This window comes from Calonectris borealis, chromosome 2, assembly GCF_964195595.1.
Source record: "Calonectris borealis chromosome 2, bCalBor7.hap1.2, whole genome shotgun sequence".
NCBI classification, from domain to species: Eukaryota; Metazoa; Chordata; class Aves; order Procellariiformes; family Procellariidae; genus Calonectris; species Calonectris borealis.
Window position 1 is genome coordinate 13,362,905 of NC_134313.1, and position 15,360 is coordinate 13,378,264.

Sequence of the window (15,360 nt, forward strand, 5' to 3'; positions counted from 1 at the left end):
GACCATGCATGCCGTATGTCTGGGAGCTACAGAGCAAATGAACGAGCTGTAATAAGAGGGGGAGAAAGAGGCAATTTCTTGCAGAAGCAGACTGCAAGATGCAGGCTATAGATTTTGTGTCCAACAGCACTGGGGAATGCCTGCAGACATGTTGAGCAGGATTCATCTGACCGACGTCTCTGGTATGGGCACAAGGAGCTAGCTACCTTCCCTTAGAGTTAGCCAAGAGAAACAGTGATTCCTACACAAATAGACACCTGCATTGACTAGAAAATGAGTTATGGATGACCAGCACAACTGTAGCTACCTCTACAGTTAGATCATGTGTTTAATTTGTGAGTTTATTGCTGCTCATACTCCAGTGTCCAAAAAACCCCCAACGTTTGACCAACTGACTCACTCAGTATTGCAAGTCTAATAGACTAGAAACTGAGAGGAGAGGAAAGCTGAGCTGATGGTCAGGGGTAGATTTATTTACAGTGAAGAAATGGAAGTGCATAAAGAGGTTAAGCATGAAAGGTAATGGAAAAGCTTGAATGAAAATATGAGGGCAGTTGTACATGCATCACATAAAATGTCACTGGGGCAAGTAGAAGGATGTAAAGTAAAGCCTTGAAGAAATATGAAGCTGAACAAAACTTGATACAAATCAAACGCATGAATGTACCAACTTTCTTCTTTTAAATCCATTACAGAGTCTGCTGGAATCCCTTCAAGGAGAAGGACTGAGGAAATAAGCTCATGGAATGAAGTCAGGGTGGCTTTCCAAGGTCAGTGCTGGCCAGCTGGTTTGTCGATATGGATCCTGCTTCACACTCGTCTTGGCCATGCAAGCTGTCTTGCAGCCCAGAAAGTGATGTCCTAATGTGGAAAGGCTGTCTGTATTGTGGTTACTGTTTTGATTGTATTCTTTGCATTTTCTCCATGCATTGAATTAGTTTGAATGTGTCTGTTCAGGCTAACACAGAGATTACTTGGACTATATGGAGTCTGGGACAATGAGCAAACTATCTTTGTAAACAGGCTAAATATGTGCTTCCCATGCAAAACTCAAGCCCTTAGGACAAAAAATGAAAAAAATGCAGTTTTGCCTCTATCTTTCTCCTCCATCCTCGTCGAAGTAGCTAGGACACTTGTTACCACTTACTTATGAATTGCACTTGTAAAAAGTGATTTAGCAACCCAATTAACTCCACGTTCTTGGAATGAATGTGGTTAAAAATTAATCCAGGTGGTTTACACTTAGGAAACTGGCAATTCCTCTAAAACAAGCTTTTAAACACTGGAATCCTCTAATGTTATTGGCCACCAGAAACCACAAAATTATTCTGAAAATGATCTCTTAAAACAGAATTGCTTGTTTTGCATGAACATTTGCTCAACTGTTGAGGTCCTTATCAGCCCGTGGCAGCTTGAGTCAAACAAAATCTACAGCAGATTGAAACTTCAGAGCATCCTGCATTTACGTGCCTGATGGGAGGGATTTTGGAGCTGTGAATCGATGTGCATTTGGACTTCTTGAACCCAGTGAACTGACAGTGAGTAAAAGAGATCGTGGTGGTAACAGATGTCAACACCATCGCTTCCCAGAGGCTGCAGCAACAACTGAGCACCACGAGGACCTGGAGAAAGGGCTTTCTGATGCTTTTAGGAGTGACTGAGGAGGGATGTTCCTAATAAGAAACTCAAGTCTGTGCAGTGATCAGCCAGACCTGCCACCACTGTTTTTACTCTCTTTGCAGCTGCTCTCACGATGGCACAACCCCCACTGCAGCACCAGCGCGATTCCTGCCTCTGTCTTACAGGAGAGAAGACCCGAACTCTCTTCTCTCCATCAGTCAAATAAACTTGGTGGCTTTTTGTGAAGGAATGCATTATTTTAAACAACAGTAGGGAAACCATAGCAGTCCTTATTTCTTTCAGTGAGACACCAGCTGTAATATTTAACACTTTAAACATACAAGTGCAAATCTTTGTGTTGTACAGCTTAGTAATGAGAATCTTTCTGGTCAAAATCCCTGCAAAAACACTCACTTTCTGCTAGCCTGCCCTGACCTTCCTCTTCCTCCTCTCTGAATGTCATGCTTAGAAGTTGGGAGAGTTGTTAGAGGTCGGGGAAAAAAAAGCAGTGCTTTTCTGGTGTTTGGATTGCTATGGTGATTTATGCATAGGGTTATCTACTGGAGCTTCAGGGAGCAGCAACTACAGATCTCAGGTCATCAGATTAGTTCTCAAGGGGCCACAAGCTCCCATCAGAAGTGGTGACAGATTCAGCTACCAAGCGCTGCCTTTCATGGCGCATCTGCAGTCACTTCAGAAGGCCAAAGGTTTTACTGCAAATGGGGTAATATTTTTTATCTGTTGCAGAGCAAAGGACAGAAAACAGCAGGACTTGCCCCAGGGAGCGCCCGTTGCTGGGAGGGGAAGATGGCACTGCACTGCTGCAGAGCCAGTGGGGCTGGCCCCAGCACCCCGCTGGCCTCCCCACGCAAACACCAGTGTCTGCACTAGCAGAGGGGGTGGTTGCACGAGTGCAGCACACTCCAGCCTCTCGCCTGCATGCTCTGCGCTGGGCCGCTTCCAGTTGGCAGGTCTTCAAGGAGCTCGAGGACTTGTGCTGCATCCCACAGGGAATAATGCAGCACATTGTAACCACGTGTGCTCAGAGCTCGTGGGCTTCTGCAGCACCGCTGCGGCGAGGATCGATCCCATGTACAGGGAGGACAAGACCTGTTTGCCATCCCTTTTGCTATTTGGGAAGCATGATAATGCAGCTATATACGTGTGGCCCTATGTATAACCAATTTAAAGGGCAGCAGGAAGGTGATAGAGGTTATTATTTGTACTTGTGAACTGAACTGAGTTAAACCAGACAGGAATGATGCTGTGAGCAATCATGGGCAGTATTTTCCCTGAAATTACATTGAAGTTTTACAACAACTGCTATTGAGTTTCATATTCTCATGAGACTCATTCAGACAGTGGGCTGGCTGGTAAACAGGTGCTGGTAAATGGTCCCATCACTGATGGTGCAGATATCAATGCAAAACAGCACCATATTTTTAAAGCAAGGAAATGGACCATTTTGTTTGAAATAACCAGTTAAAGTTAAAAAAAAAATCAGTTCATAATCATTGCCTGTTTAGTAGGCAATTAAAGAAAAAGCTTGTTCATGAGATAATCTCATTAAAACAAAGCCAAGAAAATCAAGCAATTTGCTAACACCAATACGGGCAATTGGTTTGCTCGTTTCCATTGATTTGTCTCATTTCATATATCTGGAATGATGCTTACCATCCCTTTGCATGAAGTCTATAGATTATGTTATGCACAGTGCAAGCTCTATCAGAGAGGCTCTAACACACAGAATAGTCTCTTACTTCATTAAACAATCTAACCTTGCCCCAGGCAAGCAGACTAACTTATGATCTCCTCCTTAATCCAGTCAGGATATGTTTTGTAATACATATGGCAATTCCATGGGCCAAGGAACATGAAAAGTTGCCTCTAATTCTCATCAGCGTTGGAATAAAGTAAGTAAGTTATTTTCTTTACTAAGCAGTATGACTTGGGTTTTGACTGGGCAATTACCCTTTAGAAGCTTTCAAAAAGAAGTAAAACTAGTTCCACGTAGGGCGACTTGGGAATGCTGTTTCAGTCTGCCCTGGTCTATCCATTGATGCCTTTGCATTTGAGGCTGGGGCTCCTCAGGCTGTTGCAGATTCACCGTCACGATTCAGATTTGGCATCTGAAATTGTCAAAAGGTGTGCACTCATGGCCACTATGGAAGTTTCCAGCTGCTATAATCATGCTATCTGATGCCAAAAAAGTATCCTTCATAAGTTCACCAATAGAAAAAGCTCATGTGAAACCCTTGTGTTTTCCTCTGTATGTCTGTGCCCTGAATTCTCTCTCAGGCATTGCCTCAGGTAGCCCAGAGAAGTGCCCTCAGCCGAAGAAATGCCTATTCTATTTAAGTATTACACCTTAACACTGTGATGACAGTAATGTGTGATACATTTTATATCTTTAAAACTTTATAACTTTAAACTCTTAAAGCACTTTCCATGCATTATTTCTCATTTTTTTCTGCAGTGGATAGGTTGCATTCACCCTGCTTGGCAAAGTACAGAATTGAGATGCCTTGATGTCTTCTTCATTTAGGCTTGCGATGAGCAGAGTAACTTCACGGTCCCATTTTCAATATTGGTGTCAGTCATTTACATCCTGCAGTGCCTAAATACCCCTTGCAATCTGGATCTAACTGATTTGGTGAAGGATATATGATGAGTTACTCTAATGACTAGGTTCTGAATTCAGAAATAACCTGGAATCCTGCCTTGATCTGCCTTTGCTAGACCATGACTTAGAAGAGATTTATGGTGGTTGACAGTACTATGGGAATGATCATTAAAACACTTAGGGCTTCTTAGGACTAAAAAAAAGATCTTGAGTAATTAATCTTCACAGGACAGCTGAGAAGATGAGTGACTATATGCCAATCTGAGACAAGGGGAAAACTGAGCTGTGCTAATTTACCTCATATCATACATAAGTTTCAGAGCCCAAACACAGCCTCAATTTCCTGTGCTTAACCCGTAAGGCCACTATTCAGCTACAAGGGGAGTCCATTCATTTTGCCAGCCTTCTGAACAATTTTGTTATTTTTTGGCAAATATCTGGCCAGAAACATTTTCCTGGAACAAATGTAAAACCCCGTGGCACTCGGTGCCAAACTCTCCGAACTCCATTCCCAGGACTGGCCGTAGGAGTTTGGCAGGGAGTTCGGTGGAAGGAGAATAATGTTGATATTTCAGTTACTGTAGGTTTGCAATAAATACCCAAAGCATAAAAAATGTGGTTTAAATGCAAATGAACCTCCGCCTTAACACAATTACACAACTTAAGATGCCAAACAACTTTTCTGCTCTAGCCATGAAATAACAATACATCATCTGCAGTATTATGTACTTGCCTTGCAGTCCCAAAATATACATGGAACTCAACCAAGGTCTGGAAAGAAATATGTATTCCTTCAGAATACCTCCTGAGCCAGAATGAAACTTAGCACCCTTGACCACACAAATATCATTTGTCTTATTCTTAAGAAAAAATAATCAAACTGGCATTTTTTTAAGGCAGTGGCTTTTCTCAAAGCTCCTGACCAAACCCAGGATCAGCATGCTGCTATGTGGTGTATATACACTTATAAACTAACCAGCCTATTCCCCCAAATCCTTGAGTGGAGACTGATTAGTCGCTGTAAAATGAATGTGAAATGGATAGAAATATAAATATTGGCTGCTGGGTTTTTCAGGAAATGCATATAATTCATTTTTTGATAAGCTTTGAACAAATTGTTGTTGATCAAAATGTACAACCACATTATGAAGAAAAATGCCTGTGCTGTTTGTGCACATTAAATATCTCCAAGCACATATTGCAAATAGGGAAAAACAGATTTTGTTCTGAAACGTTCCCCAGATAGGTTCTGTAGGTGCTTTGTTCCTATATATGAATGATCTGGGAGTGATTCTTTGGTGAAGGTCATTATTGATTTACAGAAAATGTACACATTTAGAATTTGTATCTATTGAATAAATAAACAGATTAAAAAAATCATACTTGTCAAAACTGAAGTTGTTCCCAGGAGAACATTGGTCTTGACAGGTATTTCAATTTTAAAAGACCTGGTGATATTTTTAACACAAAAAGATAATTATGGCTCAAAATCGCTTTTAATTATTTAAGCTAATATTTTTGGCAAATGTACTATGACATCAAACCAAAATATTTTCCACTGACGACAAGCTTTTTTGACTTTTAGTTTCAAGCATCCAAGATTTTGACTTCTTGTCTTGATCTAGAAACAGAGAAAGGCCTTAAAAATCACATTTTTGTCCCCAAGACAGGAAAGCAACTGAATAAGATTTTCATTGATCACAAAAGCATTGGTTGGGGAGTTCATCTCCCTGCCAGCTTGCAAGGCTAATCCCTTTTGGGGACAGTTAAGTCTCTCATGAATATTCTCAGATGTCTAGCAGTGGCTGTGGTGCTTGGCCAAAATGCAGCGTTACGTTTAATTTGGGGTTGTTCAGTATTTTATCATCCTTCCACACTGTTACTAAAAGCCTGTGGATATCATTTAGCCAGCCAATGCCACAAAGTAGATGTTTTCTGATAGTGCTTAATGTGCAAAACAAAGCAGCTGAATTACACAAAGCCGTGTAATGAGGTGGTATATAATCTCGTCAGGTGCTGTCTTAATAGGCAGTGGAAGGTAATTGCCTCCAAGGGGAGTGTCAATGAATTAATTTTTAGCCAGGCAATTCCGCTTATGAGTTGTTCAGAGACCCCCAAATGCTGTTCACATCCTTGCATAGGCTAATTCCCTTAGCCAGGAGCCTTCAGAAGATAACATCCTATAAGCACAAATAGGGTTGATTTGACCATTGCTTCTGCCCATATTTAAGTGCAGATTTAGCCATTGTAATTAGAGGAGCTGTGATTACAGCAAGGTAGACACAGATTTTGGTTATATTAAAGACTCATGGAAGGGCATTGCAGCAACTACAGATTTTTTGGGTGACTTCAGAGTTGTGCTGACAAATCTTCACAACCTTCATGTCACCCAGACCTTTGTGCTGTTACAGATCTGTCCTGCAGACCAGGAGGGACCGAGTGAGACAGATCCTCCAGGGATCCATGTCCCGCTGGCCAAGGTGTCGGTCTGGTCCGGAAGGAATTTCCTCCAAGAAGAGCTGGGAGAATGGAAACTGAGCCTCCCTGACTCCTCTGTGACTGAAGCAACCAAAAGCTGTTGGAGCCTCGTGCATGACTGAGGCAGCGCTGCTGGTCGCTGGCTGCCCGTGCTTGCCGTGGTGCCTGGCACTTGGTGCGGTTAGGGGTGTCTGAGGGCAAGCTTATAGCAACAGCGGGAGCCCCAGCTTCTGAATGTTCTCAGCTACGGACAATCCCACATAGACCTGAGCTGGTCTGTTCTCCTTACAATGGGATTGAGGGGACAGCCAGGGCTTGGGACAGCTCGGGGAACTGATGAGGCTGGTGGGGGGGTGAATTGAAAGCTTTCCACTTCAAAGGCTTTAGAGGGAGGGAGTTCTTATCATTATGGGGCTGGCTGGTGATAATTAATTACTTCCTAATACATTTAACCCTTGCTTTTCCCTTCTTTTAATTTACAGGTGTCCTTCCATAGAATGGAAAGAGAGATTGATCTGTGATTCCCTGTAATATCTATAGACGTGCATAAGCAGGCGAGAGAATACACCTCCCTCCCACAACCCCCGAAAAAAGCCCTTACCCATGTCTCAGGCTCTGAAAGAAAGCACTTAGCATCTCTAGTGACTACTTTCTGCATTCGACTTAGCTGCACCTGGTAGCCAAAGATGTGTAAGCGCTCCTGGTGTTACTCCTCTGCATAGGACATCCCCCGGGAGGTCAGTGTAAACTGAGGCCTATGGTCAATCCTGCCCTATTTTGTTGAAGTTGCATGCCAGCAACTAGGTTGAGTGGATCATGACCTTGAGGTCATTCTCTAATATGACATCAGCTACTTTGGCGTAGGCAGGCACACATCTAGGCTTGCAGTATGGTGACATGTCCTCCCTGTTGGTTTAGAAAGACTAACTGTTTTTACAAAGGTTTTTCCCCCCTTCTCCTGCAAGGCAGAAGAGTCAGAAGAATAACAGCTGCCTGATGGCATAAACGTCTCCCTCTTGCTGCGTATGGGTCAGGTGTTGGGTGTTCATCGAAGAGCCAGACAGGTCCCTTGTGCTGGGGGGAAGAGCTGCCAGCTGTTGTCCCACACAGTCCATGCTGGCAGGGCTGCGGAACAGACGTGCAACCTGGGCACATCTCTTGGATGCGGTCCTGGTGTTTCTTATGTCATTGGTGTCCACAAGTCTGTTTGCAAGATGAAAAGATGGGGACTGAAACTGCTTCTTTGCTGCTTCTGTCCCTGTTTGTCAGCACAAGCCATCTTCTGCATAAAATGCAGTTGTTGGAAAGCAAAACAGCCCCTCTGTAATGGAGGGGCTCCTGCTTGACCGGAGACTGACAGCTAACCATCCTGAGATGGCAGACTGGTAAAATATTGACAAGCTCCATGCCCATCCTCTGCCTAAGTCCAGTAAGGTACTGCATACCGTTTCACTGAGCACAGAAATCATCTCAGTTGCCTTCGGCATTCTAAAATTTTAGAGATAGCCAAGGGAGGCAGACAAGGACATCTGGAAGGACCATCATCCCAGACGACTTAAGCACTGTTTTTAGGATAGCTTGAATTATCTCCCAACACCTAAATTTTTAGGAAAAATGGATCCCATCTGCAGACTGAGGAAACCTAACTGCAGGGTGTAATTTTACCCATCTTCATTTTCGTGGTTCTTTGGAAACCTGGCTTTTATTTAGAAAGACTTTATTTAGATATTTGTCTGTCTTTACCACTCTGTCCCCATTAGATTCTTCATCATACTCACAGTGGTATTGGCACGATCAATAGATCAAGAACACTGATCTCAGTGATGCTAATGTGCTGGCCCAATGTCTTATTGAATGTTTTATTGAATCTCTGCCATGGTTCAGTCTGTGAATATAGCTTAAGCAGATGGATATTCCTGTTTGCTTTACTCTTCTGCATAAAGGTTGCGGGCTCATGCCTCCTATCTACAGTGCTCTATTAGAAGGTGTTTGATATTGATGCACCAGAGGTACCAAGTGGCGTGGGCTTTGCAGGACTCTGGGTAACACCCCTACCTGGGTTTGCCCTGCCCTACCACATTGCACCAGCCTCACTAGTGTCCTCGTGGGCTGGCAGACACAGCTTGAGTCATGCTGACAGCACACTGAAATGCTGCCAAGGGATGTTCAACCCATTTGCTGGGTGAAATGTGCCTCCTACTAGCCCCAAGCATTGCTGTTTGCTGAAGTACCCATGCTTGCCTTCCTCCAGCAAGAATCCTGCAGTCCCTGTGCCCTGCATTTTTGCTTATACTTGAACCCTCCTGCCCAGAACCTGTGGTGCCTGGAAGTGTGCCCATTCCTCACAGAGCCTCCTGCTCTTTGCAGATGGTGGCTAGCTCACCTTTGCATGCACTCAGGAACAAAAGAGTGTTTCAGTGACACTATCGCTTTCCAGGAAGACCAGGCAGAGCCATCAGAATTGGCTGGAAGGAGGTGATACAAACCATCAGAGAGCCAAAACCTTGCTGATACTCCGATGAACAGAATGACAAATTACCTTCTCAGGCAGGGTCAGGGTTCACTGAATCCATTAATTTTCATGTGTTTCTCAAAGCCTCCAAAAAGTCACCTTTTTTCCCCACTCGGATGGCAGATGACAGTGCATTGGCAGGGGCAAAAGGAATTCTGCTGTTGAAATAACTCACTAATTTTAAGAGCATGACCTGGCAGCACAATGCAGGACCAACAAAGTCAAATCAGGAGAGAGAAGCCAAAATGTCTTCCTACGTCAATATTCTGTAATCAGCTTTGTTGCATAAAAAACTCGGGCTTTTGTGGGAATGTAATCCAACAAAACATATTTCAAATGAATAAATCAGCTTTCCCTGATGGTAAGCTATGTGCAGAGCGGTACTGAAGCATTCAGGGTAGCTATGGTAACAATATCTTCCTCCTAACAAAGAAATACATTGGAATTAGAAAAGGATTTGTGAACAACCAATAATTGTGCATCCAGATCACAAGAGTTTGTAGAAAAAAGGGTTCAAAGTTCTTGAACACAAGTTTTTTGTAATACACTATTTGGATGTTGCAGTTAAATTCTGAAAACAGCCAAAACCAGTACATGCCTGATTTGCTGAAGGAGTGTAACTTGGCCAGGATCACAGCTTCTTGTCATTTATAAAGGCTGTGGTTTATCTCTGCTTGCACAATTTTCAGCTCCTTTGGAAAAACTCTGCTGAATCATGCTCTCCATTGCACATCAGAAAATTCATAGCTTGCACTGTGTTTTCCCTCAAGTCACACAGCCCATCCACACCTGTCCTGTAAGGAGATCCAGAAATGTGCCCGTGGTCTCTCTGAGCACTGCTGCTGTTCAACAGCCATGAATATGGGAATATCTATATTCATATGAATTTGTTTGTATTTTGGGAAATTATGTTCATATTTTGATGTTAACCTCTTGAATTTAGCAACAACACACAGACTGTTTGCCTTACCCTGGAGCTCATAGTATCTTGAAGAGCTGTTCTTGCTATACCCGCTGAGACCTTCCATAATAAAGTGAGAAAATATGTAACAGGAGACATTAACAGAAAAACATGAAGCTTCAGAGTCTCAAAGTAGGTCTGAAAGAGAGAAAAAAGCACTAAGAGGTATGCAAAGTTGTCCTCCAGATCCCTGCACATCAAAATGGAGTGTTTCAAAGAGACAGAGAGCAAAGAGCTGAAGGGCCATCTCAGGAGGTGTTGTACTGGGTACAACCGTGTCCTCCTCCATACGCCTTCCCTTCTAGGTGTGATGCATCAGAAAGCTCTTGGGAAGACTGTTTCTCCAGTGGAGAGTAGGACTACTGAATGCATCCACACTTTCACAGGGTCCCAGGAGACACTTCGTTTTCTGAGCAGTTTGTGTACTGACGTTGTGTGGATCCCTGTTGTGTGGAAAGCCAAGTTCTCCTCTCTTTCTGGTGCAGGTGCACAGCATAACTCCTTCCTTCTGATATGGAGGGCTCTCCAAAGAAAGAAAAAACAGCTCCCGACTCTACAGGCACAAAGTATCACACTGTGATATTTGCCACAAGCAGCTATGTCAGACTGTGTGGTTCAGGCTCTCCTCGGCTGGTTCTTGTGCCTGCCCCGCAGCTGGCTGCTGGGAATCAGCAGATGGCTCATCCCTCATCCCCGGCAACTGCAGGTCTCTCTTGGCCTCTCAACACAGTGTGCATTGATAACAGAAATGTTTGCTGGGTAGCTTCCAGCCTGTTCGTACAACCTTTCTATCGGTAATTCAAGTTGCCAAAGGCTCACACCGTGATCGTCCAACATCTGCTCCTTTAATAACGTATTCTTTCCTTGCTGTAGGACAGTTATTATGTTTGATATATTTCTTCATTTCCCAAGGAAGTGAGAGTATGGTAAGACCATAGGAAACACAATCAGCACAGCAACACTGCCAGTATGAGTATGTTAGTTTGGAGGAAAATGTCCTCGCCCGAAGCTTTTGAAAACATTTAGTGTCCCTGTGGTCACTAGGGAATAGCCATCACTGGTGTCAGCGGTGCATCCCTGATTATCTGTACATCTGCTGGGTTGTCCAACAGAAATCTGTAAAATCACGGGTCAAACAGAGGAAGTAAAGAAGGAACAAAAGGTGAGTGAGTCTTCGCAACATGAATGAGGAGCACTGCATAGCAGGTTCAAAAGAAACACGAAAGAGATTTCTTCCTGCAACATACAGCTAAATGGTGGGACCCTTGCTCCAGAGTATTATGAATACTAAGGTTTTACATGGGACTGGACAAGTGTTTCTTGAAGATGGGAGAAAAATGAATCAAAGACTATTAAGCCGCTAAACCTTACTCTCAGCTCCTAAAGTCCCTGAGCCGCAATTTGCTGGAGTTCTCCAGGACAGTGTTACGTTCTGGTTGCCTGTCCTTCTTGCTAAAGCATCTGCTGTTGGCCCTGTCGTGGTTTTAACCCTAGCCAACAACTAAACACCACACAGCTGCTCGCTCACTCCCCCCCCAACCTCTGGTGGGATGAGGGGAGAATCGGGAGGGTAAAAGTAAGAAAACTTGTGGGTTGAGATAAGAACAGTTTAATAACGGAAATAAAGTAAAATAGTGGTAATAACAATAACAATAACAATAATAATAATAATAATAATATACAAAGCAAGTGATGCATGATGCAATTGCTCACCATCCGCTGACCGATGCCCAGCCTGTCCCTGAGCAGTGATCACTGCTTCCCGGACCACACTTCCTAGTTTATATACTGAGCATGATGTCATATGGTATGGAATACCCCGTTGGCCAGTTGGGTCAGCTGTCCTGGCTATGCTCCCTCCCAGCTTCTTGTGCACCTGGCAGAGCATGGGAAGCTGAAAAGTCCTTGACCAGGGTAAGCACTACTTAGCAACAGCTAAAATATCAGTGTGTTATCAATATTATTTTTGTACTAAATCCAAAACACAGCACTATACCAGCTACTAGGAAGAAAATTAATTCTATCCCAGCCAAAACCAGGACACCATTATCAAAGACAGAATAACAAGTTTTATTTGGCTTCAGCCTAACACACTGTGCCCATTCTCATCTGTTAGTGCTGCTGGGGATGTGCACTGAGCACCCAAGATGGAGGAGAGCAGGGAGGCATCATCTATCACTCTGCAATGGAAAGAGAAACCCACTTCATGGACCTGATCTGTTATCATCTCCTGTGTATTGCCCAAAATCCTGATGCAGTGCAGCCAGACACACCTCATGGCCCTGCGTGTCTGTTGATGGCTGCACTCTTTGGAGAGTTGTCCAACACCAAGCCAAATGCTCTCCAACAGCAAACCGCTGTGGCTAACTTCTGGAGCAGAAACACCAGTCATTTCTTTACCTGGAGTCTAGTGGGGTGAGCTGGGCACACTGCAGAGGCAACACGGCTTCCCTATCCTGGAGATCTGAGGAAGTTTCTGACAGTATCCACATTTTCTCCAGCATCCCAGGAGACCCCTCAGCCTGGCATTTTCACTGCAGCCACATCCCAGGAGGATGGGCTGCCCACGCAAAGGGGAATCAAATGTGAAGCACTCCGTAGGAAAAAGGATGTGGAAAGCTATCTGTTGGGAGCATTTCCAATTTACTCCAGATGAGCTCTTTGGTTTGACTGTGCCCACTGCTGTTGATATCAAACGGAGTGCCGACTCCTGAATTTGGCCGGCTAAGCCCATTTTTTTTTCTGAGTGTGCTGGGCCTTGTCGTATGGTACTTAGCACTTTTACTCCATGTCTCACTAAGGAAGGTTAGATTGCACGGTTATTATTAGCATGTGTTCAGGCTCTTAGCCGTGGTAGGACACAAGCAGTAGCACATGTAAGGACATCTGGTAATGTGACCTTTCATTTGTGCCAGGGTATGGGCATGAGTTCATAGATACAGAAAGTACCTTAGACCTTTCTTCCCTCCCTTGTTCTATTTACAATCTGAGTGTATTTAGGGTATAGGGAAATGAATCAAAACTGACTTAGACTTTATTTAGCACTGTAGCTGCAGTTCTTATTTTGACCCTGTCAAACATTTCCTTAGTAGATTTAGTTCCTTTGGCTCATTCATTGATCATTTGACATGAGAAGTATGCAGTCATCTTACTGATTTTTTTTACTTTTTTGCCTCTACAGTTGATTTTATAAACTGGTTCTTCAAATCAGTAGGTGAACAGTCAGTATTTCAACATAGCTGTTACAGAGATGTGTGCACCTGCTGTTATAAAATGCTATGAGGAGTGAACCAACCAGTACCTGCATAGTGTGAGCTCAGCTTGCTCATTAAACAGCCTTTTCACACTTTTTCTTTTTTAAAATAGGAAATGATGATGTAAAAGATGATCATCCAGGAATGGAAAAGTAAGCAAATCAGTAATAATATTTAGGAAATGTATATCATCTTTCACCTCAAGATTTAAAAGTGCTTTATGAACTACCAATTAAGACTCAAAACCAGCAGGATGTTGCTGTAATGAGTACCGAGACATCCTACTTCATGCTGAGCTGAAAATAGTCTTGAGCATGCTAATAAGTTTCTATTGTCGACCTCCCTACTATCAGTATTAATAGGGGCTGAAATACTATGAACAGGATGGGCAGTCAAATATTAAGGTCAAAGTAAAAGTTGTTGTGGTTTACAAAGGCAACAGCAGTAGTTACTGTTCAAAATATCTCTGAGGAAAACAAGATTTTTGCTTGATTTCTATTAATACAAATATTTATTTACCTAGCTGGGGAAAGGATCCCCTTCTTAAAATTTCAAATGTAAATCAAGTCCCAAAGCCCGCCATATGAATGTTTTCAATGTTTGATACTGCAACCACGTGGGAGAAGCTTTTTTTTAAAGCAGAAGTGTTCACATCATCATGTGATTTCAGAAGATCTGGTTTTAAGTAAAACACCAGATATTAAGAGTTTTATGATGAAATGATGAGAGCTAGCAAAAACTAGGAAAAAAGTATTTATTGAACCTAAAGCAAGTCATGTTCAGTATTTTCTTCATGGATTAATAAGGATTCTAAAGAAATATGAATTGCTATAAAACAACTTGAGCAGAGGGGTAATAAAGATGATACTAAATTCTTACATAGAAAAGAATGGAACCAGGAGATAATTTCAGATTTCTGAATGGGATGTGACACTAGCTATATTATAAACAGCAAAGGTGTCATGAATAAGTTTTAAGGAAAGTTTGTGTTTCTAGTCTTACTGTAAACAAGGCTTTAGTATTTCTCAAGTTGCTATAAATATCCCATCCCAATGGCATTAAACTTCAACAACTAAAAATATGAATAAGGTCACAGAATGATGCTTTTGTGAGTATTTGTTGGTAAACTAGGAAGGAGCATGAAACTCTGTCAGAAAAGATATTTAAAGTGCCTTTAGTAATCACATGGCATCCTTCAGGAGTTTACCCAGATCCAAGTAACTACAGCTCAATACCTGCTGGATTCATCACAAATTAAACTAGTGATATCCCATCAAACATGCAATTTCTGTCTAAATTAGAAATAGCTACTAACGATTTCTGTTAATGTGTCTGGCATATAATTATTAGGTACCGTCCCCATACACATGATAGGGTTTTCACCCACTCAGGTGAAGATATACTTTGATTTGGAATTTGCTGTGTGCAAACGGTGGCCCTTCCACCCATAAAAGCCCTTGAGGTTTCTTGCTAGCCAAGGACTTTTTGTATCCAAGTTTGATATATCCTTCTGGCTTCGTCTAATCATGCTACCCTTTTGCCTTCCCTTTTACACAGTGGAAAAATCAAGGAATGAGCTCCAAAACAATGAAAGGTCACTTCTGCCTCCCGATTCAACAGCAGAAGTAGACAGCTTAGAAAAACCTGGAGACTGATACCTGCTATTTTATTTTCTGCTTTCTGTTCAGCTAGGAACATGTTTCTTCCTTTGCTACTTGACAAAACAAATATGCTCCCCCCAGTATTCAGCATTTGCCTATTTTATTGGTGTATAAGCATATACCTTGGAGCACATACTTTACTGCCCATTTTTTGGTAAGATGTGACTCATCCTTGCAGATAATGAAGGCCATACTCACTAAAATGATTAGTGCTGCCTTTGCACTTGATGTCATTCCTGCGTATTTTGCTT

General features: G+C 42.7%; 1 long non-coding RNA gene across 1 annotated transcript; it reads left to right on the forward strand.

Annotated features, from left to right (window-relative positions):
* The first annotated feature begins 696 nt into the window (after positions 1-696).
* Positions 697-3,481, forward strand: LOC142079812 (uncharacterized). Its single transcript, XR_012672792.1, has 3 exons — positions 697-770; positions 1,743-1,889; positions 3,446-3,481. It is a non-coding gene; the product is annotated as an uncharacterized LOC142079812 (long non-coding RNA).
* Positions 3,482-15,360: the final 11,879 nt, after the last annotated feature.